This window comes from Delphinus delphis, chromosome 4, assembly GCF_949987515.2.
Source record: "Delphinus delphis chromosome 4, mDelDel1.2, whole genome shotgun sequence".
NCBI classification, from domain to species: Eukaryota; Metazoa; Chordata; class Mammalia; order Artiodactyla; family Delphinidae; genus Delphinus; species Delphinus delphis.
The window spans coordinates 125,927,998-125,954,162 of NC_082686.1; the positions used below are offsets into that span (position 1 = coordinate 125,927,998).

Sequence of the window (26,165 nt, forward strand, 5' to 3'; positions counted from 1 at the left end):
TTGTCAGAGGGGCCTTTTCATGGTCCTCTGTCTGGGACTCAGGCTGAAAAGTAAGCCAGTCTCTGGATTGAGACTGGTTGTGATGGCAGTGGGGAGAGAGAATGTATAAAGGCACACACTGGCTTTTAAACCTTCTGTCTGGAAGTGACACACACAACTTCCACATCCATCTGTGCATCAGAACAAGTCTCCTGACCACTCCCAACCTCCCATTGCAGGGAAGTACAGTCCTATGGTGAGTCGGGAAGGAGGGAGGCTGGAATATTTGGGAACAGCTCTAATAACTACCTCAAAAAGCAACTGAAAATTTCCCCCATGGGAGTCCCACATTTCCTCGTGAGTTTTACCGTAATCACTGAGACCTATGCTATTTAAATATATGATGGAGTGAAGATAGATAAACTCTGCAGAAAGTAGAACATAGACATAAAAGGCAGCATTGGCAGGTGTAAAAAAAACTCTTTCAACTGTCATTGAAATGATTTTTATGAAAGACACAAAGTGGTTTCATCTACCTTTCTGCAAGTAATTTAGCGGCTGAATGATCAATACTCCTCTAAAGTGCCCAGGAACCATTTTGACCAGAGGCAACTAAATAAATGAATTGCCCTCCAGGGCTGTAACATTAAACTTAAATGAAGGCCGCTTACACGGATGCAAACAAAGGTGTCCCTTGTGGTCACTGTAAGCATTAAACGTCAACTAGGGGAGAGTGCTTTAAAGCAGAAAGGAAAAAAAAAAATTCATTTTGGGGGGGCTCTGATCTCTAATGTTAAATTTTTTAAAAAAAGAAAGAAAGAATTTGACAGGTAATAGTTTGTTTTGCATGACTTTCTCCTGTTTTTTCCTCTGCCCACAACCCTAACCGTAAAGTCATCAGTACTGACAACTTACCCACTTCTCAGCCTCTCTGTCACTTTCCATGCTGAGTTTCAAGGGATATTGTCTTTGCTGAGTAGCAAATAAATATTGTATTAAAAAACATCTAGTTAAGACATGCATTTAAATGCACACGGGTCAAAAAGTAAAACTGGAATGTAAGTAACAGTTTATTAAACACACACCACAATTTGGCTAGTTAGGTGCCAATGCATGCTTTTTCTCTGGAATTAAATATCCTGTTTACGTGCTATCACACTTCAAATGATGCTGAGTTCAAATACTTTCTTTACAACTTGAAAAAAATGTTAATACGTATAATACATCCTTCTGGTACCTCTGCAGTAGGAATACTCGATGCTCTACAGTCATATTATTTGTTAGTTTCAATGTCCAAGTATTTGTGTGTATCACGGTATAAGACCAAACATGGACTTACGGTTGCATCAAGGAACACAACTGATCTAGGTTATAAATGATCTTCCAGTTTTTTAATTCTTAAAGAAAATTTTTTGGTGAAAATTTGTTTCAATGTGTATTATGAGTGAAAAAGTGATATTCAGATATGATTCTGGAATATTAAATAACATTTCAATGTTAACGGATTCTAATAAAGATATAAATTTTGAGGACCACACCAAGGGTATGGGCTCCTGGAACAGAGGTCCAGGAAGGGCAGACAGTCAGGTGCAGATGGTAATTTAGTGAGGCCAGGCCAAGGTGGGCCAAGCTGGGCCAGCGGATGGCGTGAACAGTGGTGGTCAGGGGGGCAAGGAGAGGAAACAAAATGTGAGACAGGGTCTTGCCTGCTGGGTCAGAGGACAAAATGTGAGACAGGGTCTTGCCTGCTGGGTCAGAGGCAGTCCAGATACATGAGAGCATGCCAGGGGACAAATTTCTCTGACACCCTCTGAAGGACTTCTATCTTTCCAACCTAAGGTCTCCTTGCTTGTTTCTATCTCCAATAGAAGTTTAGTCCTTCTGGGGCTGAATGTCAGCCTCATTCTTCTAAGAATTCTCTAGCTGGGGACAAAGGTCTTGCCTACCAGCCTGACTTTGACCTCCAAGGGTGGTCTCCATATTCACATCTGTTACCTCAGTGCCCGAGGTTGGCACATATAGGTGCTTAAATATTTGTTGAATAAATGAATTTTGAATTAATAAAACATGAGCAGAAAAATGGAATCTCAGATAACTTTTGTGTCCCTATAAGTGCTCCACTCAACCAGAAACGTAATATATCCAGTCAGCCAATCCCCAAACACAAGCCAACTCTGGGCCTTCTCACCCCAGACATCAATAGACTATGTGGCGGGCTGTGTGGTACCAGCCAATCAGAGAGTTTCTGTTTTTCTCTTACTTGCTCTTTATTCTTTATCCTATAAAAGCTTCCTGCTTTCCGCCTCATTTTGCAGTTCTACAAAAAAACACTGTCTGCTTCACGATGTGTTAAATAAAGTTCGGTTTCTATCATCTAAATTGTCTTCTTTAATCATTTTCAAACAGCTCTTACATAGGAACTCAAAGCCCCTTCGTTAACATTCATTTATGCTACAAGGTAGTTAGATTAAAAATGTCAACACTCTCATGATACAGAAGGAAGACCAAAGGTACAAGTGTAATTTCATGGGGAGGAAGTGTGGAAGAAGAAGATTAGTAACCTCTTAAATTACATTGATCTTACTGTTGACTAGTGAAGAGTGAGGTACCTAATTTTGTAAATGCCACAAGCAGCAGAAAAACACCCATGTATAAATATATGGCCTTTCAAATAAATTTGACAATGAGTGCATTTTGAAAATGTAGTAACCCTGGCCTCTCAGGAACAACACTCATCTTCAAACACCTAACTAAACTCTGGAGCAGATAAACACCTGAAGTTTGAAGCTGAACACCTTAGGTTAATATTTTATATCACCAAGAAAACAATAACAAAAGGGACACTGATTTTTTTAAAAACACTTTCAAATACTCCAAGCTTTTTTTGCGGTACGCGGGCCTCTCACTGTTGTGGCCTCTCCCGTTGCGGAGCACAGGCTCCGAATCCGCAGGCTCAGCGGCCATGGCTCACGGGCCCAGCCGCTCCGCGGCATGTGGGATCTTCCCGGACCGGGGCACGAAGCCGTGTGCCCTGCATCGGCAGGCGGACTCTCAACCACTGCGCCACCAGGGAAGCCCACTCCAAGCTTTAATGTACACTTTTTTCCAAAGCACACATTGAAAACATCACAAACTAACATTAATATCTTCCTGCATTTATAACTATCCTTGCAAATTTATTGTGAGAACCCTAATTGGGAAGCAGTATTTTCAAAATGAGTTTTATCATCTCTAGAAGAGCTTTTGTCCCCTTTGCTCTCTGGCCGACAGTGCACATCTTTATGCTCCTTCTGACTGGATTAATAGTGGATACAAACATGACATTTCTGGGATGGAGACAGCAGACCAAACCAAACCAAACCAAATTCACGTTGCCCTTAAACTTCCAGTTTCAAAAGGATTCACCAAAGTTCTCAGCAGTTGTCCTTACTTTGGCTGTACACTAAAATAGTCTGTGAGGCTTTAAAAAAAAATACAGATACTCAGACCCCAATAGAGACCCTCTGTAATCTTTGGAGTGTGGAGCCCAGAAATTTGCTTTACCAAAACTCCTATATGATTCTAATCCAGTGCCATGGTCTAAATCTTTTGTCCCCCTCAAATACATATGTTGAAATCCTAATGTCCAATGTGATGGTATTAGGAGGTGGGACCTTTGGGAGGTGAGTAGGTGAGAATGCAAAGTTCTCATGGATGAGATTAATGCCCTTATAACTGAGGCCCGAGACAGCTGCCCTGCCCTTTCCACCACATAAGTATACAAAGAGAAGTCTGCAACCTGGAAGAGAGTCCTCACCCAACCTTCATCTTAGACTGCCAGCCTCCAGAACTGTGAGAAATAAATATCTGTTGTTTGTAAGCCACCTGGTCTGTGGTATTTTGTTACAGCAGCCCGCACAGACTGAGCCATCCAGCTGGGGTTGAGAACCCATCAGGCTACAACCATAGGAACTGAGAAGCTGATCCGATAATGCCTGTTACATCTAACTTTCTTTATTTAGAAGGCCCAAACATCTGTTAGCCTGGAAGTAATAGCTTGATGATGTTCCTCAAAGTTCTCATTTTCTTATCACCTTCATAATTTTTACCACATTCATGGATCTATCACGTGTCCTAGTCTTGAATTAAACTTTTTCTCTAAATTAAATCACATTTTATTTTTTTTGAAGCTCCATAAACATTTAATAAGTTAACTAAAGAAATGTCATCAAAATCCACACGAATAGACAAGTTCTGTTGCAACTTAAAAGGGACTTTCCAAAGTCTTTAGTGGCAGTGGAATTTTGTACTGAACATCATTGAAGTAAGTAGTCCACTGGGCTGGGCCTTTGTTTTAGGGGACCATTGACGGAAACCACCCACCTTGGCCAGGCAACAATAATAACTGCTTGCACCTTTTGTCTCACAACAGGAGGTCCCGATAAGGAACACGGTGCTGCCTCGGAAAACTAACTGGGAGAATTCGGGAGGGGTCAAAAGGAGGGAGGAGACACCAGCCCAACCTCCCAGAAACCCTCACCCTGGAATCCATCTTGGCTGAGAGATGCACAGGCACCACCAGGAAGGACCGTGAGTTAGACCAAATATGGGCACAAGCAAGATGACTGGCCAGAGACAGCCTGGAAGCTAACCCCCTTCCCATAAAACCTGAGACTGCGAGCCACGGGGCAGAGCAGTTCTCCTGGGTTCCCTTACCCTGCTGCTCTAACCTCGAGCACCTCTTTCCAATAAAGTCTTTCGCTTTGTCAGTATGTGTGTCTCCTCGGGCAATTCACTTCCAAGAGTTAAAGAGACCACTCTTGGGCCCTAGAAGCAGGTCCCCCCTTTCCGGTAACGTGTGGACTTTTTGGTTATATGGCCTCTAATGTAAAGGTACTTTGCTATAACTGGATTTGACCTCTTCCATGTAAGAAGATCTAAATTTTAACGCAAAGTACTTTTGGGCTATGTTCTTCATGGCCGTTAGCACTGCTCAACTTGTTCTCATCTTTCTGACAGTTCACACTGGCATCAAAGGTGAATTCACGAGAGTAGAGGTGAGATATTGTTAGGCAAGTCTTCTTCTGACGTGCCTTAAGCATTGCTTCAAAATCAATATCGTCTGCCATTTTCTCTACATACCTGGGCAGGCTTTTGGGTCCCTGCGGCGCTTGTACTCAGAAAGAGGAGGGCGGCCACTGGCTGTTGCTACTGTTCGGTCTCTAGGCCCCAGGCCGTGGAACCGCCCACCCCAAATTTTGGGCTCTTGAGAGCGGACAGGCCCCAGTGAATCTACAAGAAACAATGGGATCAGAGGAGCCCGCAGGGCAGTTCAGGACGGCAGCTTCGGCAGCTCAGGATACAGCAGCAGAAAGCCCTCTGAAATGGCAGCGGCTGCTACCCCACGCTCACATTCACCAACACACACGGCGCCGCACAGAGCCCTCAGCACGGGCTCTCGCGAGAAGCTGCCTCCACTTCTAGTCTGGAGCTGCCGAAACATCACGAGATCTAAGCATGGCCCCAGCAACCCTGGCCCGTTCTCCCGCAGTGACTGAGCCACGGACATTCCCATCCCCCACTCAGAGAGGTACTTTTGACTCCACGCTCCAGATAGGCATCCACATCTCCTAAACTACATTTTAAAACCGAATGATAATTAAAAACAAAAATTTTTATTACAACCGTAAATAAGAAATCAGTAGTATTTGCCATCAAGAGAAGGCAATGGGGGAGAAAAAAGAAAAGCAAAAACAAACACCCTTGTATTATTCAAAGTAAGCCAGACACTGTTGTTTGCCTAAAGGTATCCAGACAGAGGACTGCTCTCTGTTAACAAGGGATTGGAGAGTCTTGTCTAGTCACCTAGCACACTGACCCCTTGCCTCAGACCTAGGTCTAAGGCTTAGGGCTACTCTTGGCCATTAGGATTGTTCAGAAAAGCCAGTGTGAGCCAGTTTGTCCTGATGAAACATGAGGAGGAAATTTCCTGGAGGCTTTTGGGAAAAAAAAATTTTTTCTCTCTTTTGAGAGACCCTGAAAGATAATGCATCTCTTCCTCTAGGTGCCGACTGGGGCCAATGTTGAGTACAAATGCCCTCCCTGGAGCAGCCTCAGTCATGGGAAGGGCTGCTGCCAGCCCGAGAGTGAGGCCAGATACTAGAGGCCCCAGATCCAGCTCAGCAGGCCAGCCAGGACTCCTCCCTCCTGCCCTCTAGGCTATTTCAGTCCTTGAGAACATCCTGAGTTGGGTTTTCTGTTTTTAGCAACCAATCACATCCTAATACAGGGGGAAAAGCAAGTGTTTAAAGATATACTAGCACCTGACAGATACTTGAGGATTGGGAGAGAAACGGTAAAGGAGTGATATCCGTATTGATTCGAGGTCGTCTAATGGCATGTATATCCATCAAATAAGGTTATCTTAATGGCATACAACCCTCACTTGGGAAGTATTTGTCCTAGGTCGGGAGAGATTGATGGCTTAACAGAAACAAAGCTTCAATAGGCTATGCTTGACTTACGTTTACTTCTTGATAACTTTTCTCAATAAGAAAATCCGAAGTGCACGTTGCCAGCTGCACTTCAACTCCCATAGGAGTCTTTGAAAGTGTGGGCTGGGGATGGGGGAAGAATGACTTATCAAAATAGTGTCTGTGCCTCTGGCGTTAAGCATGGAGCTCTCTGAGCATTTCCTATGCCATATCCTTTCATATAATCATTTTATTTGGGGGAATCTAATCTTAAAAGTACAAAACAACTATGCAGAAATATTTTAAATTTCTATATATTTTATAATAATGAAGTGACCTAAATGCCCAACAGTAGGAGAAGATTAGGTAAGTTATAGTACATCCACTTGTTGGCATATTAGACTACTAATTACAATGATGTCTCCACTAACAATGCAATGGCATATAACCACTTCTCTATTAAATTGGTCGGTGGAACATGCAGAAAGAAATATCGTACAGTATTTTTTAAACCTTTTGACCACAACCCAGAGTAAACAGTTAACTGAAAAAAAAAATGCCCAATCTAAAAGTGGCTAGCTATGTTTTATTGAGGGACCTTACTGAGGACAGTAATTGGGGAGGCAGCCTCTCAGATAGCTCTGAGGAACTGTTCCAAAGAGGTAAGGGAGGAGCCGGGATATATAGGAGGTTTTGCGTGGGGGTGGGGGTGGGAGGGGAGAACAGTAGTGGAACATCAAAAGATCCCTGATAATCACAAAACACAGACATCTCAAGTTAATGATTTTAGTGCTTTTCTACCTATGGGAAGATGAAAGAGACTGGGCTCATTGAAACTATTCCTTTGATATGCATCTTAACTATCTAGGGTCAGTATCCTCTTTTTCCTCCATCTTGAGTCCTGAACTCCCGGCAGGGCACACCCACCGTGGTTGGCGGTAGTGCCGTAGTGGATGGCTTGATGGCAACCAACTTTTGTTGTTTACTGGAAAGACAGGCAACCCTCTATCTCCACACAGTTCATTTTGCCTCTTGACCCAGGACATCTTATACATACTTTTATTACTAATACAACGGCTGCAGGAAGCAACGCTTGCCAATGCTGGGTGTCATGCATTTTGGTATTTTATATGAGCTTCCATTGGGTCTTTTCCAGTTCTTAGTTAGACCCACCACATGGGTTTCATCACCAATGACGGCTCGTGACCCTTCACGGATTGAGCATGATCCCAAAGATGGAAAAAGAACGAATGACAAAAACGTATGTCTAGAAAACATGCTTGGGGAGAACGTGCCAAACTGTCAACAGGCTTGCAACTCCAAGGGGTTTATTTATACTTTCCAATTTGTCTCTAATAAACTTTACTACTTTTTATAATAGAGATAATAGTGCCGTAGTAATTCTTAAGTGGTTCCCAAGGCTTCTCCTCTCCAAGCTAAGTAATCTCAGTTCCTCGCAATCCAATAAATTCACTTTATACCTCCTGATAAACTCCTGAGACCAAAGACAGGCGTGGCAGCGAGAGCCACAGGCAGCTTGTGAGCCTGAGTGCCACCCTGAACAGCTCTGGGCTTTAGCACTTCCTGACTCAGTGCCCCACGTGACCACTGCTGAATTATGTACACTTTAATGAGGAGATTGACGTCACAGTTATCTGAATCCTTGACTTCTCCTTTCCTTCCTTTCTTCCCACACAATTTTATTGAGTGCCTGTTATGTTCCAAGTACTATTCTAAAGCTATATAAAAATATCTTTTTGTATTTTTCAGTTTTTCTATAATGAGCATGGATTTCTTCCATAGTTAGAAGAAAATACACATTGTTTTAAAGGAAGACCTTAAGACATAGATCTTGCCTTCAAGGTGCCCACAGCCCAGGAAAGAAGGAGTCAGGTAAACAAATATGTCAGTATGGGACTTACCTCAGTCCCTTGCACACCTGCTGCTCCAGCCAGAAAGTGGCTCCTCCTTTTAATTGTTAGGGGCAAAGGGGTTTGTCTTTCTCCTTGCCCAGGACACCGTGAAATTCGTCTGACTCCCGTCTCTGCCCCCACTCCTTAAATCTCCATTTCCATTTGCTGGTTGAGAGAGAGAGAAAGAGCAAAAGTGGAGAGAAGAAAGAGAGAGAGGAGGGAGAGAGAGGCGTCTAGTCCAGCCAGAGCTGTTTGGATCCGGGGTGGATTGTACCTTGGCCGTAAGCATCTGACTGAGGTTAGTGTTGGGGGAATCCTGTGGTGCTGGGAACCCGTTGGAACTTTGCACCCTTCTGAGCTTGAACAGCATAACACAGGCTAGGTGGTCCATCAGAGTTTATTTCCCTGGTTTTCCAAGTGCGTCGTGGATGGCCTGGCTGGTGACCTCTGGAGGAAAGAGACAGCGGCTCCATATTGGTCTGGCATCAGTGACTGCAGCCAGATCTTTCTGGTTATTTTCAGGTTTTCTCAGTTAATGAGTAATGTTCTGATGGTAGCTTCTTTTCAGGACATTAACTTCTGATTCTGCTATTTCCCCAAAGAGGTTCAAACAAGTTCGCAGACAGCAAGCTGGATAAGTCACTAGAGAAAACTGCATAATACTCTTAAATCTATGCTCCAGTGGCCGCTGTTCCTGTAGAATAATTGATTTATCACCGTCTTGTTGAAGGAAGTGTCTGTTTGTTTTCCAACATGGGCGGCCTGTCAAAATGGAATATAATGCCAGGGGCAACTCCAGTCAGTCAGGGATATTTTAACTCAGCAATTCCTTAACCTTTTGGACTCTTGCTGTAATCAGAAAAATTTCCCCTCAGCATATTCTTTTAATAATCCCTTGGACACAGTCGTGGCAGATTCTGACACGTCTAACCATCACAGACTGCCCGGCCTGAGTGTTCACACAGCGTGTGTGCGCCTTCCAGGACCACGGTTCTGCTGAATTGTGTTCTTCTGATATTTGTGGGGCTGCTCGGGGAAACAAGAGGTGTCCGGGAGGCTGGGAGGCAGGTTTCAGGGTTCTGGAAAACCTGGCGAAAAACATTTCTCTCCAGTGCCTCTTTTGTTTGCACCTCAAGATAAATATTCCTTTGGCCGTTTTATAAACAGACTGCTAAAATGTCACCTTTTTAGAAGTGCGAGCGGCTTGTTGCGGAGGACTGCTGGCAGTCAGGCACACCAGGGGCAGGAGGTGCCTTGGCCTGAGTTGGCGATTTGACAACAAGCAGGCTGTTTGTCTGACGAGTTGGCCAGCACTGGAAAATGTCAAGGTACCATCTTTCACGCAGACAGAAAAAACAAAACAAAACAAAAGCAAAAAACCCTGCTGATCCTCTGAAAGTCAAACAGGGGTTTCTGTGTGCACTTCCGTCTCCATGAACGTCTCTCAGTCCTGTGTGTGAGAAGCATGGAGGGCGGAGCAGCAAAGGTAGTCTTAGAACCTGGGACGGGAGGGCCCAGCTGGTCTAGAAAGGGGGTAACCCCACTCTCCTCCCCCAGCCTTGTCTCTCTTAGGAGCAATAAACAATAGCTCATGGAATGAAGCAGACAGATAAAATGGGGTATTTACCAACCCAAACAGCCGGTCTGTAGAGTGCGAATGAATTAGGTCATCTTGATAATACATTTGGGATCCCCAGAAGCTTAATATATTGTGAGGCAAAGGAGCATATTATTTGCATTCACGCTTGTTCAATTAATGCAGAAATTAATTGTAGCTGGGTTCAGGCCCATCCACCCCAGACAGAAGATGGAGTCTGTTCTGCTTTGCTCATTAGCACACCATTGATGGAATTCCATCTGAATTCCAGAAATTCCCAAGAGACTCATAAAATATACCTTAGTTGCTACACAGGACACGCTGGAAAATGGGAAAATAAGTGTCTTAATTTGTAAACTGAGGAAAAATACTGGACGCCTCAGGAAAGGAAAATGCCCAGGACTTCCTAAGCTAATGGGAGCTGGTCCTCCAGACAGAAAGCCTGTTTCCATTCAGTGGCTCCCAAGACCTTATGTTCAGCAGGCCCAGAATTTTCTCAGCTCAACGGAGCAATGCTTGTTGACAGACACACCTGCTTTACATTTGAATGGTTCTGATGCAGCAATTTTTCACCGGAAGCTTACAGATTATAGTCACAACCCATTGCCTCCCATTGGTAATGAATGATTTAAGAGCGGTGCTGTCCCATACAGTGACCAGTGGCCACGTTAAGGACTTGAAATGTGACTAAGTCCCAGCTGCCATGTGCTGGAGGAATACAATACACACACCGGGTTTCAAAGACTCAGGACACACCTGAAAATGTTGCATAACTCAATGATGTTTTATATCAATTAGAAGTTGAAGTGATAATGTTTTGGAAAGAGTGAATTAGATCAAGTATATTATTAAAATTAGTTTCACCTGTTTCTTTTAATCCATTTTAATGAGGCTCATAAAAATTTAAAGTCACTTATGTGCATTATAATGGATAGCACATTGTTAATGGTTTCATTTCAAGTGTGTAAAGAGTCATCAGCTCCATTTCCCACACCCCGTCAAAAATCTTCTTTTGGGATGATTTTGAAGTCCTTTTAGTGAAATGCCAAGCTTTTTTTGTTGCCAGAATTAGTGACAACTTTCAAAATCCAGTGACTTTTTTTTTTTCGTTTTTGCGGTACGCGGGCCTCTCACTGTTGCGGCCTCTCCCGTTGCGGAGAACAGGCTCCGGACGCACAGGCTCAGCTGCCATGGCTCACGGGCCCAGCCGCTCCACGGCATGTGGGATCTTCCCGGACCGGGGCACGAACCCGTGTCCCCTGCCTCGGCAGGCGGACTCTCAACCACTGCGCCACCAGGGAAGCCCTCCAGTGACTTTTAAAATGGGCTATGACTACTCAGTAGATTTGCGCTAGGAAACCAGGAAAGAAACATTGGTCAAAGGGACAGTCCCACAAAGATGTTTTCAGTCAAACATTACATTTTCTTCACCAACCTCTTTCCACTTCTCCACCTGCCATCACTCCAACAATGCACAAAATGGAGGTTTGTCTGAGCCCCACTGCACAGGTCTGACACACATAAATAATTGTCTAAGAGTTATACCAAAATTTTACATACCAATAGGGCTGGATTCCTTTCAGACATAAAATACTATGGGCAAAAGGAACACAGGAATTAGTAAAGAGACTCTAAACCTGGAGGCAATGGAAGGACATGATATCCATGAAATCCTGCAAGTATCCAGCCATTCACAGCCATCTCTCTCTGAGGAGATGGTGTCAGTACCTAAGAAAGGTCAGATTCCAAAATTTCTGCCTAGATAAATTCATTTTAATGCTCTTTACATATTATCACTCTGTCAAGCTCAGAGGTCCATGAGAAAGAGCCTATGAAGAAATTGAACCAGAAGGATTCAGGAACCAAGATGCAGATTTGGGGAAAGTGAGGGATTAAGTGAAAGTCAGTTAACTGAAAAGTGAGACCTTGGAAGTTCCCAGCAAGCTGAAGATCAGAGGATCTTCTGTGGAGAAACTGAACCACCACAGAATAAAGATATCCAGAAACTGACATTTTAGGGTCGCTGTGAAAAAGCCAGATGGCCATACAATTGCCCCACAGTAAAGCCCACCAACCAACAAGCTTCATTCAAACACACAGTGTAGCTTAAGCTGAATTACCATATCCAAGGATGACAGCCCTTTAAGGAAAGCCTCTGGTATGAAAGGGAAAAATCAAAATTAAATATGAAGCCAAAAGTTAGAGGATAAAGAGATGATACAAAAAAACAGAATAAAACTTTAAATCCAGAAAGAGAGAATAGAAAAAGAAAATACTGGAAAGGAAAGGATGTATTAAAAACTAATAATAATATAAGAAAACTTATCAGAACTGAAGGACACGAGTTTTCAGATTGTAAAGGTCTAAGGAATGAATGAAAAAGAGCTATGTATCAAAGCCCATCACAAAATTAAGGGTCTCCAATGCTAAACAGAGGCACTCTAAATCTTCCAGAGAGAAAGCATGTCACATATAAGAATTGGAGGTCAGAATGACATCAGATGTCTCAACCACAGAATTTAAAAATAAAGGACAATAGAACAAGTTCAAAATTTTGATGGAAAATTATCGTCAACCTGGAATTCTATACTCACGCAAATTAGTGTCTTAATATGAGGATAAGCTAAGGACATTTCAGACATGTTGTCTCAAAAATTTACTTTTGATGCTTCTCAGAAGCTACTAAAGGAAATGCTTCATTAGAATGAGAGAGTCAACCAAGAAAAGAAGAAGACATGGGGTCCAGGAAACAGGGGAACAGGGAGAGAAGAGAAAGAGAGAAGAGAGGACTCTGAAAGAAATATCCCTGGGAGGAAAATCGATTGAATGCACTATGGATCAAGTTTGACAAAGTGGGGCATTGAACCGAGAAATGTCTTACAGAGCTATTCGAGGTATGGGAAGAGGTGAGGGAAGATCTAGCTAGTAAACAAATGAAATGAACAAACAGAAAAAGAGACACTTAGTAACTCCAGATAAAGCAAGTTTGTAAAGGAAAGTTGTGTGTGTGTACTATAACTGGGATTTACCTGCATCTAGTAGATAAGGGGAAAAGAGAAGGAGGGGCCTAAGAGAGACAGAATCCCATTTATTATAACAATGTCTAAAATCATTATCCTTGATTCTGGGGAGGAGAATTAAGGGAGAAGGAAGCATGAGTAACTAGGCAGAAGGTGATGTCCCTTGCTGAGACAGAGCAATGGAAAATAAGCAGATATGGGGAAACACTAGTTTTTCTGCTTAATTCTGGACATGTTGCATTTGAGGTGCTTATAGTTCACGCAGGTGGAGATGTTGAGCAGGAAGGGATATACTGGATATACTGGTCTGGAGCTCAGAAGAGAGGACCAGGCTGAGGATATCTAAGTGAAGGTGGTATGGGTATGAAGATGGTAAATGACACTGCTGACGTTACATGGGGAGGGGATGTAAGGTAAGAAGAAAATAGGGTCTAGGAACAATTCCTGAAGAATGACACAACATCAGGGTGAGAGAAGGGGAATGCATCTGGCAGAGGAGATTGGGAAGGGAGGTAAGAGAGGTAGAGAGTGTGAGAGTGTGGCTTCATGGAAACCAGAAGACTTCCAGACCTAATATGAGGGTAGACCCCACTCCCCATAATATGTTCGTTTCTAGTTGTACTTTCCTTCCTGTACTATAATGAGATGACAGTTTATGCAATCGATTCATTTGTTCATTGAATAAATATTAAATGAGCACCTACTATGTGCCCAAACTGTTCTAGGATGTAGATACAGCAGGTACAAAACAGACAAGGCCTGTGTTTTCATGGTTTATCTTCTAGGGGGGATTAACTGGTGGAGATAGTAAGGAAGGAGGAGAGGAAGGGAGTGGTCAAGGGTGTGAAATGCTTCTAAGGATTCAATAACAATGAGGACTGAAGAGTAGCCACAGGGTTTAACCACATGGAGCCGAGTTCATAGGAAGCATTAGTGTGGGGGACAGAAACCAGACCAGAAGGGCTAAGGAACAAATGATGAACCCATCAAGAGAGGAAACGTGGACAACTCCTGTGGGAAGAATGAGCAAGAAGGGTGGGAATAGAACAGTGCCTGCATGTATCTTCTTACGGGGAAGACTTCGGTCAGGAGTGATTGGTACATGTTTAACAGATGACAGGAAGGATCCAGGTTTGAGAATAAGACTGAAAGAGTAGAAAAAAATAAGGGCAGATACTGAGTAACGTGAAATTTCTGAGAAAAGGGGTGGAGGGAGGGACCTGGATGCAATTAGAGATTTGCCTTTGCAAGCAGAAGGGACTCCTTCCATCATATTAGAGTGGCAGAGATTTGAGGAAAATGGGGAAATTCAAACAGCAGTGACAGAAAGAGTGTTTGGAGATGGGAAACATGTGCATTTTTTATTCCCTGACCTTGAGGGAGGGGCATTCATTGTCTCAGGAGGAGCAAAAGAGGGAGAGAAGGAGAAAGGCAGGTGAGGTCAACAAAGCATTCAAGCAAAGGCACTGGAAGGAGAGGAGGCTGAGGGCGGGAGATGGGATGCTTGAATTACTGATTTTAAAAGATTTGTGGGGGCTTCCCTGGTGGTGCAGTGGTTGCGAGTCCGCCTGCCGATGCAGGAGACATGGGTTCGTGCCCCGGTCCGGGAAGATCCCACGTGCCGCGGAGCGGCTGGGCCCGTGAGCCATGGCCACAGAGCCTGCACGTCCGGAGCCTGTGCTTTGCAACGGGAGAGGCCGCGGCGGTGAGAGGCCCGCGTACAGCGGGGGAAAAAAAAAAAAAAAAAAAAAAAAAAGATGTGTGGGCAGGGATGGGTGAGCTTGAGTCTAGGGAAAGGTCATTGGAAATGAAGTTCAGGAAGTGCGTGGCCGAGGAACTGAATGATCCTGCAGGGTGATGCCCATGTAGCCAGGAGGATGGGAGGAGATAGAGCGGAGAGGAAGGTGGGGCCAAGGTCCTCAGTGCCAAAGCCTTTAGGTGACTGGCCCGGTTCCTGAGAAGTGAGACTCCACTTAGGGACTAAAAGGGGAACAGGTGAATCCCTGAACAAAAATCTTGGCAGTCGGAAGAAGGTGTAATGCATCCTGGGAGGAAATCCCCAAATGTTGGCCATGGGTTATTGACTGTGGTCCTCAGTAGCGCTCTGTGTGAGACCAGCCTGCCTTATGGGACCAGCCCTGGAGTTGGGCCTTGGGACTTGTTGTTCCCTTCTACCTTAAAGCCCCACAGTTTACACTTACACGGTACTTCACAGTTTACCTAAAGCCAGAGGCCTGGGTGTTTTGTCAACAGTGGCTTCTGTCTTTAGACAAAAAGCCACAGGTCTCAAGCAGTGTTTGGGGCAGGTCAAGCTTGTGTTCCCTTAAGCTGCAGGTAGAGGGCCACAGCCCTTATATTTAGAATAGTGAATCAGTGTTTCTGAATAGTGCTGTAGCTTATACTAGAATCACCCGGAGGCATGTGGCAACATGGATCGCTAGGTCCCACACCCAGAATTTCTGTTTCAGAGAGTCAGGGGTGGGGTAGGAGAATCTGCATGCTTAACAAGTTCCCAGATGCTGCTGCTGACCCGGGGACCATATTTCGGGAACCACTGGTGTTGAGCACTGTTTCTAAGTTCTGGCTGCACTTTGGAATCACCTGGGGAAATTAAAAAACTCATGTGGTCCGGCGTGAGGCTTGAAAATCAGGAATTTTCAAAGCTCCCCAGATGATTACACGGTACAGTGAGTGTTGAGAGCCCCCAATTTAGAGTACGGGCCCTGCCTGAGAAAAGCACATGGGACAATTGATTTCTTCCACTCTTCAAGCAGCCATAGATAATTACTTAAGCTATTTGGACATTCACTTTCCAAGAGATAGTTCATATAATGAACTACCATATCTGGGATTTATTTCCTTATTTGACTTTGTGATTTTTTTTTTTTTCAGATCATCATAGAGTGGGCTTTTCTAGTGCAGAGGGGATTGTGATATTTGTTTATCTGATTAAGACGAATCCACCATTTAAAGGGACATTGGAACATGTGGTATATTTCATTTCATTAATGGAAGTGACATGGCTCATTAAGTCCCACCAGTAAGTTTCCACTTGAAAACTGGGTAACTTCCTGGTCAGGCTTGTGGGGCTTTGTGTCCTTGAAAAGCACATTTCACTATAAGAATTTATAATTTGGAACCCACAGAACTTGCTTCTAAGTTGTCTGCTTTAAGGAGCCAATAGCAACCAGGGCAAAAGTGCTATGCGGTGCTTTTTGCACTCGGGAAGCCATCTTTTTTTTTTTTTTCCTGTTTCTCAGTTGATGTATACTTGGCTAAATTAGCGCTCTGCTGTTGACCATTATAGCTCCTTCTCTAGGGTCCATGATTCTGGGAGGTTAGAGTTGTGGCCAAGTTATAATGAGGTCCTTCCAATATTCTTATAACCAAATTACATTAAATAAACTTCAAGGGCTAACTCCAGATTCCTCAGCACTTTCTTTCTTTCTTTCTTTTTTTTTAAAGCCTCCAATGTAACATTGTAAAACCTGTTTGTGGTGCTATTGAGGAGTATGGATTTTGGAGTCTGAATAGCGGGGCTTAATTCCTAGCTAAGGCACTTCACTTTTAGGATAAATTACATAACTTCCCTGAGTTTTCATTTCCTTATCTGTAAAATGAGAATATTAAATGACCTGGCTTAACTACTTCACAAGTTATTGTATCAAAAGACACCATGTGTGGGAACACTTTCTGTAAACTGTGAAACAAAATACAAATGTTAATTGATGGATTTCTACCACAGTGATCACAGAATGTAAAATTCTGGAAAGTGGGTTTTTAGGGACAATTGAGGCTTCAGTGTAAATATTTTCATTTCAATTAGAGTGGAAACAAACACACTTTCCTCCTTTCTGATCCTGGGACCAGACCAAATAATTTACCTGCTTGCTCCAGGAAGTATTTGCTCCTGGAAAATAAGACTGAGGGCCAGTGAAAATGACTTACTAAGCGTTAACAACTTGCCTATCAAGACTCTTTAAGACCCTGTCCTCCCTGTGCCCAACAACCCAAAGCTATTGTGTTGTAAGCTCTGCCCAATCCGTTTCCTGCCTTCCAAGGCTTTTATCCCCAAGTCATTTATCCCTCTTAAAATCCTCTAAATATCCCCCCCTTGAGTTTCCCCTTTTGAGACACAATCTTGTCTGTCAAGGTGATGTTCTCTCTTATTACAATAAAGCTAAGTAAAGCTTAGTTTTTCCTAATTAACAGATTTTTCTGGTTAAAAATAAGGAAGTTGACACAGTATTGTTGAAAATCTCTCTATCTGTATATAAGTATGTCTATATATATATGTATATGTATATCTATATATCTATATCTATATCTATCTATCTATATAGTATTCCAACTTTCTTCCATAGCAGGGATGGCTTAGTATGAACATAAAGGAATTTTATCTATTTCCAGATACTCTTCAGTGCCCTAGATGATCTTATAGACGATCGATTTTTCATCTAAATGCATTGTCCGCAAAACAATTATTCCAAACCTCTGGGTAGTTGAGCCTTGGTGAAGTGAGAGCAGAATAGAGTAGGATTCAAAGCTGGCTGACTCAGAATATCTGGGACTGGAGCCTAGAAATAAGATAATTCAAGTTCCATGGGGCTTCTGATGCTCAACCAGGGCTGAGATATTTGGTTTAATGTATTATTAATTATGCAGAGTTGAGGTTCTCAAACTCCGATGTACATAAAAAGTCTTCTGAGGAGCTTATTAAAAATGCAGATTCCAGAGCCCCAGAGATTCTAATTCAGAGGAATAGGGTGGAGCCCCAGAGTCCACATGCTGATTAAGCATCTATAGTCTTCTATAGCTAACATTTTGAGAAGTGCTGATTGAAGTAGGGGAAGTAATATTCTCAGAGCTGCAGGAAACTGGTTATGATTAAAGTCTTTAGATAATAGCAAATAATGAGATACCATTTCCTGAAATAACACTTTTTAGTTCCGGGCTTTATTTTCCTCATTTGCAAAATGGGATCGATAAGATTTATTAACCATAAGAGGTGCCCATTTTTTTCTGTGGCAGGACCCTGACTAAAATCTGCACGATGAAAGAACAATTGACAAATTTATGAATTACGATCCTGTTTTGAACTATATTGTGTTAACATTGCTAAACTTCTTTAAATTCAATGTGTTGCCTTGAATAAAATACCCATTCTCTAGGAATACGTCAAAGTACGTATAGGTTTCTCAAATATATTTGATTTTTGTTCATCTTGGAATTTGAACTTAACCAGTGCTTTCATAAGTTCACAAATAGCATACAAATTCTTAAGTTAACAAACAATTGAGCTACTAAAAATGCCAAGTACTGTAGGATATGGGTAGAAGGGATGTGACAGGGGTGTAATAATTATAAAATAAGGTCAACCATAACAAATAAACAACAAAAAAGTTATGGGTCCAAAGGAGAGGGAACAATTACAGGAGAAGATGCACCTTTAAAAAGTGAAAATTATGGTATGTGAATTATATCTCAATAAATCTCTTATTAAAATGTATATTTGGACCCCAATACCACTTCTGGGTATATATCCAGAGGAGTTGAAATCGAGATCTCAAAGAGGTATATGCACTCCCATGTCCATTGCAGCAGTATTGCAGCTCAATTACTTATCTATTGGACCAAGGGTCCAATAGATAAGTAATTGAGCAAAATGCACTCCCACCTCCCCAAAAGAAGGCAAGGAAGTAGGTGGGGGTCTTCTGGGTGCCGAGCATCAGGAAAGCAGTTTAGGCCCATGGAGGCATGTAGCTCAGATTCTGAACACGACTGGGCAAAAAGGAGGAGAAAATACCGCTCCTTCTTTTGAATCTTCTATAGCAGAAGACATAAACCATTTACCGATATCTCCCATTTTAAAAATCTCAAACTATACTTCCTGTTAAGGAAGTATAAAATACCAGACTGTGGCTATGTAATCACTTCTACCTTCAGCCCCTAAAATGGGTATTAATTATATAATAAAGCCAGCATTTTTTTTTTTTTTGGCCACACTGTAGGGCATGCAGGATCTTAGTTCCCCAACCTGGGATCGAACCCATGCCCCTTGTAGTGGAAGCACAGAGTCTTAACCACTGGACCACCAGGGAAGCCCCCAAAGCCAGCATTTCTAAATGCCCTAACAATACATAAGAGATAACATTTATGTACAGTTTTGTGGTTTTTAAAGTACTTTTTAAAAAAAATCCATTTAATTACTCCCTTAAATGTAATTCCCATTTCACGTGTGAGAAGACTGGGAAATAGTCACGTTGGATAACAGTCAACTTGGTGGGAAGGGTTGAGGCCAAGATCCTAATCAAGGTCTTCCCACCTCCTAATCCCAAGGTCTCCCACCTTTGCTACGTGAATGAGCAGAAAAGATGGACATTTCTAGACTGTGTGTGTGTGTGTGTGTGTGTGTGTGCGTGTGCGCACGCACACACACTGTGCACTGTGGTTATTGTAAAGAACTGAGAATTCCCCCAAGTGATCTGGGAATCATGATTAACGTGTCATGTTAGAAAAACTGTTCCAGTGTAGATGGGTAGCCAGTGTTCACTGTGATATGAGAGCTGTCTCTCCAGCTGGGACACTGAGCCCTGGTGATGTCTCTAACCTTCCTAAATCACTTGTACATATTCTCTTGGTTGACGTGACAACTCTCTCCTCTTGTTGCTACTGATTTTTCATGGTGTTCACTGAACTGGCTGAGACTCTGGATTGGCTCATGGCCCATCTACGTTTTCTAAACTCTTCTTATCTAAACTCACAAAGATATAAACCATGCTTTGAGTTTCGTTAAGAGAATTAAAACTCTGCTAACCTAGAATAAAATATATCTGGTAAGTATAGAAAAGATGAAGTGTACTACAGTTGTTGATAACATGAGGAATTTGGAAACAGCCCAAATATCTCACAGTAGGGCCTTATACGTCCTATTTGTTTATCATCATGAGCAAATAATGATAGATCTACGCAATGAAATGTTATTTATTCATTGAAAAATGGTAGTTATAAAGACTACATAGCCACAACAAACAATATATTATATAATGAGGGGGGACGAAGCAGTTAAGAAATTGAATGTGCCCTGCAGTTTTTATTACGTGAAGAGGATCAGAATATGCCACCCCAAAATATGCCACTTTGGCATAGTATTGCTATGAGCTGAAGGCAATAAAAAAGCAGCAAATACAGAAAGAGCTCTCTGCCCTTCCTTTGTTTGCCTAAAAGCAGGATATAAATTTTGCTTTGCGAAGATGTTCCCCCTCCTCGCTCCTGGACCGGGAGCAAAACCACCATTATCACGGGAGACAGAAAGCCGGCCCTGAGATGAGTCTGCACAAACAAATCTTACTGAAATAACTTATCTTCCATTAGTTTCCCCATATATTTACTTTCTTACAATTTACCACTGCCAGGAGCCCAACCCCCTTTTCCTTTGTCTTGCGCTTCCCTACAAATTTATCACCCTTTGTTAAAATGGTATATTTGCCCCAAATTCTAACCACCCCTCAGAATTACTCACTACTGGGTTCTCCAGTGTGTATGAGCACTGCACACATAAACAAACTCTCTTTTATTTTCCTGTTAATCTGTCCTTTTAATTTGCAGAGCCCCAGACACTAAACATAAGAGGGTCGAGGAGAAACTTTTTCCTCCTCCACACACGTTAAATAAAAAGGCAGAAAGGAAATATACCAGCATGCTAATATTGGTTATATAACATATAGCACATTCAAACAGAAAAAAGTCTTGTCAAAGCAACATTTTGTAAGGACTGCAAATTAACTGAACACCAGCATCTCTACTGTTGCAAACAGATTTGGTTTAGGTGTTGATCAGGAATAATAACCTGGAGGGGTACTTTCATTTAGAACTTGATAAGGAGAACAGAACTTGATGAGAATGACTGAACCCAGGCTGTGAAGCAAGAAATATGCACAGTTTTACAAGAGAGCTGACAAAAGCATGATGATGAGTCAGGTTCTGAAGTCAGATTCTTTACTATTTGCAAGTTGCTTAACTTTTCTGTGCCTCAATTTCCTCTTTTTTAAAATAGGGATAACAATAACTTCCTGCTGTTGCTGAGGATTAAGGAATACTGCCTGTGTATGGTAAGTACTCAGTAGAAGCTACTAGAAACATTTTGATAATGATGCTTTTTCATTTCTTGCTAAGAAAATGATGATAATTCTTAGCCTTGTGTAGCCGAAGAATGGCTGTATCAAGTGTTTGGCAACTTGATTGCCCCCCCCCCCCACCCTGTTTGATAACCTGGGTGACATAGCCCTGGAAGTTTCTCTCTCTGGTCTGGGAGATCTGTGGTCTCTCCTTTGGGTGGAAAATTAACTCTATGTGTGGGGTCCAAAATGAAGATGATTTCCACAAGTGGGCAGAAAAACAGACGCCATGATATTTCCTATGAGACTCTGTCGTATGCTCTTTCCCACTCTGCAACACACAAGGGGATTACAGCTTCAACACGCACCCTGCCTCATGTTAGGCATGAATAGTGGGTGGGATGGAAGGGCTACGGGTGAGTCAGATGCAGGAGGCAGAAAGTGTCAGGGGACAAAATAGAATGCTGGACAAGCAGTCATGCCTTGTGACCTTGGGCAAATGGATTCACTCTGACCCTTAGTTCCTCTCCAGGTAAAATGAGGGGACACGGCTGGGTAGATTCCTTCTACCACTAACATTCTATGAGTCATTGCACCCCTCCCGGCAACCAATTCTGAAAAGACAGAGGAAACACTGCAGGTCCTGATAGCCCTCCATTGACTCATGTTATCCCAGGCAGATTGCAATGTCCCTCAAACCTTTTCTTTACCAGTTAGTCTGACTAATACTCAAGGCTGAATTTAGGCTGGAGTTGGGAGCAGAGGACCTGAGCTCCCACTTGTACAGACTGGGATTTTGTTGTCTTCATTGTCCTGGGCAGTTGCTGCCTCATCTCTGAGAGACTTTCATGCTGTTAACGCTGCCTCTTTCTCCCAGCACCCTGCGGAACTGTGCTGGCTGATTTCTCCATTTACTTTTCATAAGTTCAGTTTGCTTTTGGCTTTAACTTGGAGCTTTGGTGCTGAAAGAAAGGAGACAATATTTCCTCCACCCAGAGCTATTTTCAGGGCACAGCTGCCTAGACCCATGAGAAATAAGAGGGGGGGGAATTCCCTGGCGGTCCGGTTCTTAGGGCTCCACGCTTCCAGTGCAGGGGGTCTGGGTTCTCTCCCTGGTCGATTCCGCAAGCTACACAGCCGAAAAAATCCAAGAGGTAGGTATCTATGAGATTGAGATCATGGGCAAATCCCACCCTGCTCCCTCCTGGTGGGAGAAGAACCCAGTGAGAATTTAATCTCTGGAAGGTAGAGTCCAAAGAGTTTTGTGGGTGCTTGCTGTGTGCTGGTGTCTTATCAGCGATGGGTTGAAGGGGAGAGCTCTTTTCTGGGTGATGGGTGGAGCTGCCCATTAGCTGCCTTTGCTCAACTCCCAAGTTCCTGTGACTGACTGCCTGAGGTCTGGAAGAGGCCTTAATCTTTGACTGATGGGATGTTGGAACTAGAGGGTCCCCGAGAGCTGTTGGGCAGTGTGACCCTGAAGCCCTGTTTGGTGCTACCTTGGAAAACTGTAACACCAATGCTGATGCGGAACTCACTGTGGGAGGCCTTCTAGGTGGATTAGGGACCTTGTCATTTCATATTCACGTTGTGTGATCAGTACACATACACCCACAGACTCGTGTGCAAAGCAGGTGACTGGAGAACGGATGGCCTTTTTACCAAGGCATTTGCAATCTTCTCTCCAGGACAGCAAATAGCAGTCTGGAAATAATAGCTGTGTGTACACAGTATTTACTGAGCTCCTAGGATGTGCCGAGCACTTAATAAGGATGATATCATTTAACGTTCACTGTAATCTCATCCCTATGGGGCCACTTTTATCCACATTTTGTGGATGGGAAAACAGAGGCCTAGAAAATTTAAATAACTTTTCCAAACTCACCAAGCTACTAAATAGCGACAACAGAATGTTAATAGAAGTCATCCGTCTGTGGAACCCCTGCACCTATCAAGAAAGCTGAACTGCTTCCCCACATGTGATCTCTGTCCCAGTGACATGGTTAACACCATGTATTCTACAATAAATTTCATTCATTGTAGATGAAGAACCAGGACTTTTGGAACCTTACTGCCTGGATTCAAATCCTGTTTTGCCATCTATTGATCGCTGTAATGTTGGACGAGTTTCTTAATCTCTGTGCCTTCATTTCCTCACCTATGAAATGGAGATGATAAGAGTGCCAAGCCGATGGGTTGTGGTGAGGATTAAGTGAGATAACACAGGTAAAGCTCTTGGAACATAATAAGTGCTAGCCCTTCTTATCATACGTTAGCTATTTATTTTATGACAAACTGATTTACTGATATATTTACGGATTTTCTACTGTATACCATGTACTAGGTTCTTAGATGTAGGCAGAGGAGAGGGACAGGATCTTGTGGTTAAAGAGATAAGTTATGCAAACGGGGAGACAGATATTTAAACCACTTATGATATAAAGTGTTATATTCCACAGTGGTTCACTAAGAAAGGAGTGACAGGCAGGAGATAAAGCTACAGAGGAAGGTTTGGGGCCATATACGGCAGGACAAGGAAATCTTCTGTGCTAAGGGGTTGGAACTTCATCCTGTGTAGGCAATCAAGGAGCTGGGGCATCTTAAAAACAGGGGATGGGGGCTTCCCTGGTGGCGCAGTGGTTGAGATCCCGCCTGCCGATGCAGGGGACTCGGGTTCGTGCCCCGGTCTGGGAAGATCCCACATGCCGCGGAGCGGCTGGGCCCGTGAGCCATGGCCGCTGAGCCTGTGCATCCGGAGCCTGTGCTCCGTGACGGGAGAGGCCACGACAGTGAGAGGCCCGTGTACCGCAAACAAAACAAAAAAAAACCAAAAAAACAACAGGGGATGGCACAATCATTTAGGAGCTTTACTAACCTCTGTCTGAGCCCTGTTTAACCAGAGATGAGCATAAAACAAGATCCAACAGAAGAGGAGTAGTTCTTATGAAACTTCTCTGCCAGATATTTAAAAATTCTGTTTGGAAGCTGATCTGTAGATTTTATATAAGAAGGTTCATCGTACAAAACAAGGACTCCAAATCATTTTATATCCTGATCCCATTTGCAGCGTGCAAATGACTCTCATTGACTTAATATATTTGGTACCCACTAGCACGTATAAAGCAATGCTGTATAAATAGGAACGTAGGCCATGCTGCCAGGGGCTCCTTTTGTCAGGCAAGGATGACAGTGTATTCTCTTAAGAATATTAGATAATGCATGAGGCAGTTCCCTCCCTCGGTATGCCAGAGGATGTTTGAGTTGGGGACATAATCTCCGGGGAACAGGAATAATTTTAAGAGTCAAAACTAGGGTTGGCTGGTTTTTACAGCAGTACACCCAACCTGTTTCACCAGTTCCAATCTGCATGGCTGATTGACTAGCATGACCAGCCAGGTTTTCTTTGCCGTGTATGCCCGGCTCCAACACAAGGAGCTAAAGGAAGTGGAAAAACCCCAGGTTAACAATGAAATAGCCAAGGAAGTGAGCAAGGATTCAGCATAAAATTGTTCATTACAGTGTTGATTACAGTAGTATAATGCCCACCAATTAGTAAAGTGTTTAAAAAATATTATAGAACACCTGTAACACTCACTACTACGATTATTGAAAATGATGACGAGGAAGAATGGGTAATGACCACTCAAGCAGATTGTGCTGTATCATAATGTCAAAAAAAACCCCACCAAGCTTCTAAATTGATGGGCACAATAACATCATTTTTTTGGTTTTTTTTTTTTGTTTGTTTTTTTGGGGGTATGCGGGCCTCTCACTGCTGTGGCCTCCCCCGCTGTGGAGCACAGGCTCCAGACGTGCAGGCCCAGCGGCCATGGCCCACGGGCCCAGCCGCTCCACGGCATGTGGGATCCTCCCGGACCGGGGCACAAACCCATGTCCCCTGCATCGGCAGGCGGACTCCCAACCTCTGCGCCACCAGGGAAGCCCCTAAAATCTTATTTTTGTAAAAGAAAATAAAAGGTTCATATAATAATAACTATTGTCTCTAGGTAGTGAGATTATAGGCGATCTATGTTTTACTTTTTTGCTTATGTGTACTATAGTTTTCTAGAATGAACATTGATTAATTTTGTCTCTAAAGTTATTTTTTAAAAAAACAAACAAAAAAATCACCTTCCTCTCTCTCCCTGGTTCCTACCGACAGAGGTGGCAGCCATCTCCTATTTGCCTGTCTGGTGGCAGAAACTTAATCTCAGTCAATTTGAGGTTCCCCATTCTCACTGAGATTGAGTCTGAGCTCCAGGAGGCTATGTTACCTCACAGCTTTGGGAAGGGCCATCTGGCTCTTCATAACCATCTACTAGGCTGGCCCCTGCTTGGATGTGCAGCATTCCCTCTCCTGGTCCTCATGTGTGAGGTTATCTCATCCCCATTGCAGACCTCTGGGGCTCTCCAAGTGTGGCTCGTTTTGATTCTCTCAGCCCACTCTGGAGTCCACTTTTTGGTGCGTCTCCCTGTTCCGCTTGGGAGCATGAGGGAATTCTAGGAGGCTGCTGTGGGCCATTGACCTAGACACACCACATAACCATTTCCCCTCCTTACCTCTGCTCTAACCAGTGCAGGATAAGTTGGGGTGGCTTATCACCCCTCAGGTTCCAGCTAGAAGATAAGAAGAGACACCTTCTGCACCCGAATTCCTCTAAACTTTCTGGGGTATCTATCATTCCCTTGGCTTCCACTCCCAGGATGCAGCCCAGGGAAGACAAGGCATAGGGTACCTCTTCAGGGTCCCAGCTTTTTTTTTTTTTTTTTGCGGTACACGGGCCTCTCACTGTTGTGGCCTCTCCCGTTGCGGAGCACAGGTTCCAGACGCGCAGGCTCAGCGGCCATGGCTCACGGGCCCAGCCGCTCCACGGCATGTGGGATCTTCCCGGACCAGGGCACGAACCCATGTCCCCTGCATCAGCAGGCAGACTCTCAACCACTGCACCACAAAGGAAGCCCCAGATTCACTCTTTAATCAGTATTGGACTATCTATTTTTCCTATTTCCTTTGTGTCAGTTTAAGTAATTTGTGTTTCTCAAGAAATTTTTCCATTTCAACTATATCGTCAAATTTTTTGTTGTAAAGT

General features: G+C 43.3%; 1 long non-coding RNA gene across 4 annotated transcripts in view; it reads right to left on the reverse strand.

The window, feature by feature from the left end:
• Window positions 1–8,612, reverse strand: part of LOC132425068 (uncharacterized) — a 107,413-nt gene extending 98,801 nt beyond the window's left edge. For all 4 annotated transcript variants that reach the window (XR_009519333.1, XR_009519331.1, XR_009519332.1 and 1 more), the window contains exon 1: window positions 8,354–8,612. This is a non-coding gene — a long non-coding RNA (uncharacterized lncRNA). The remainder of the gene's footprint in view (window positions 1–8,353) is intronic.
• Between the last annotated feature and the right edge of the window lie 17,553 nt (window positions 8,613–26,165).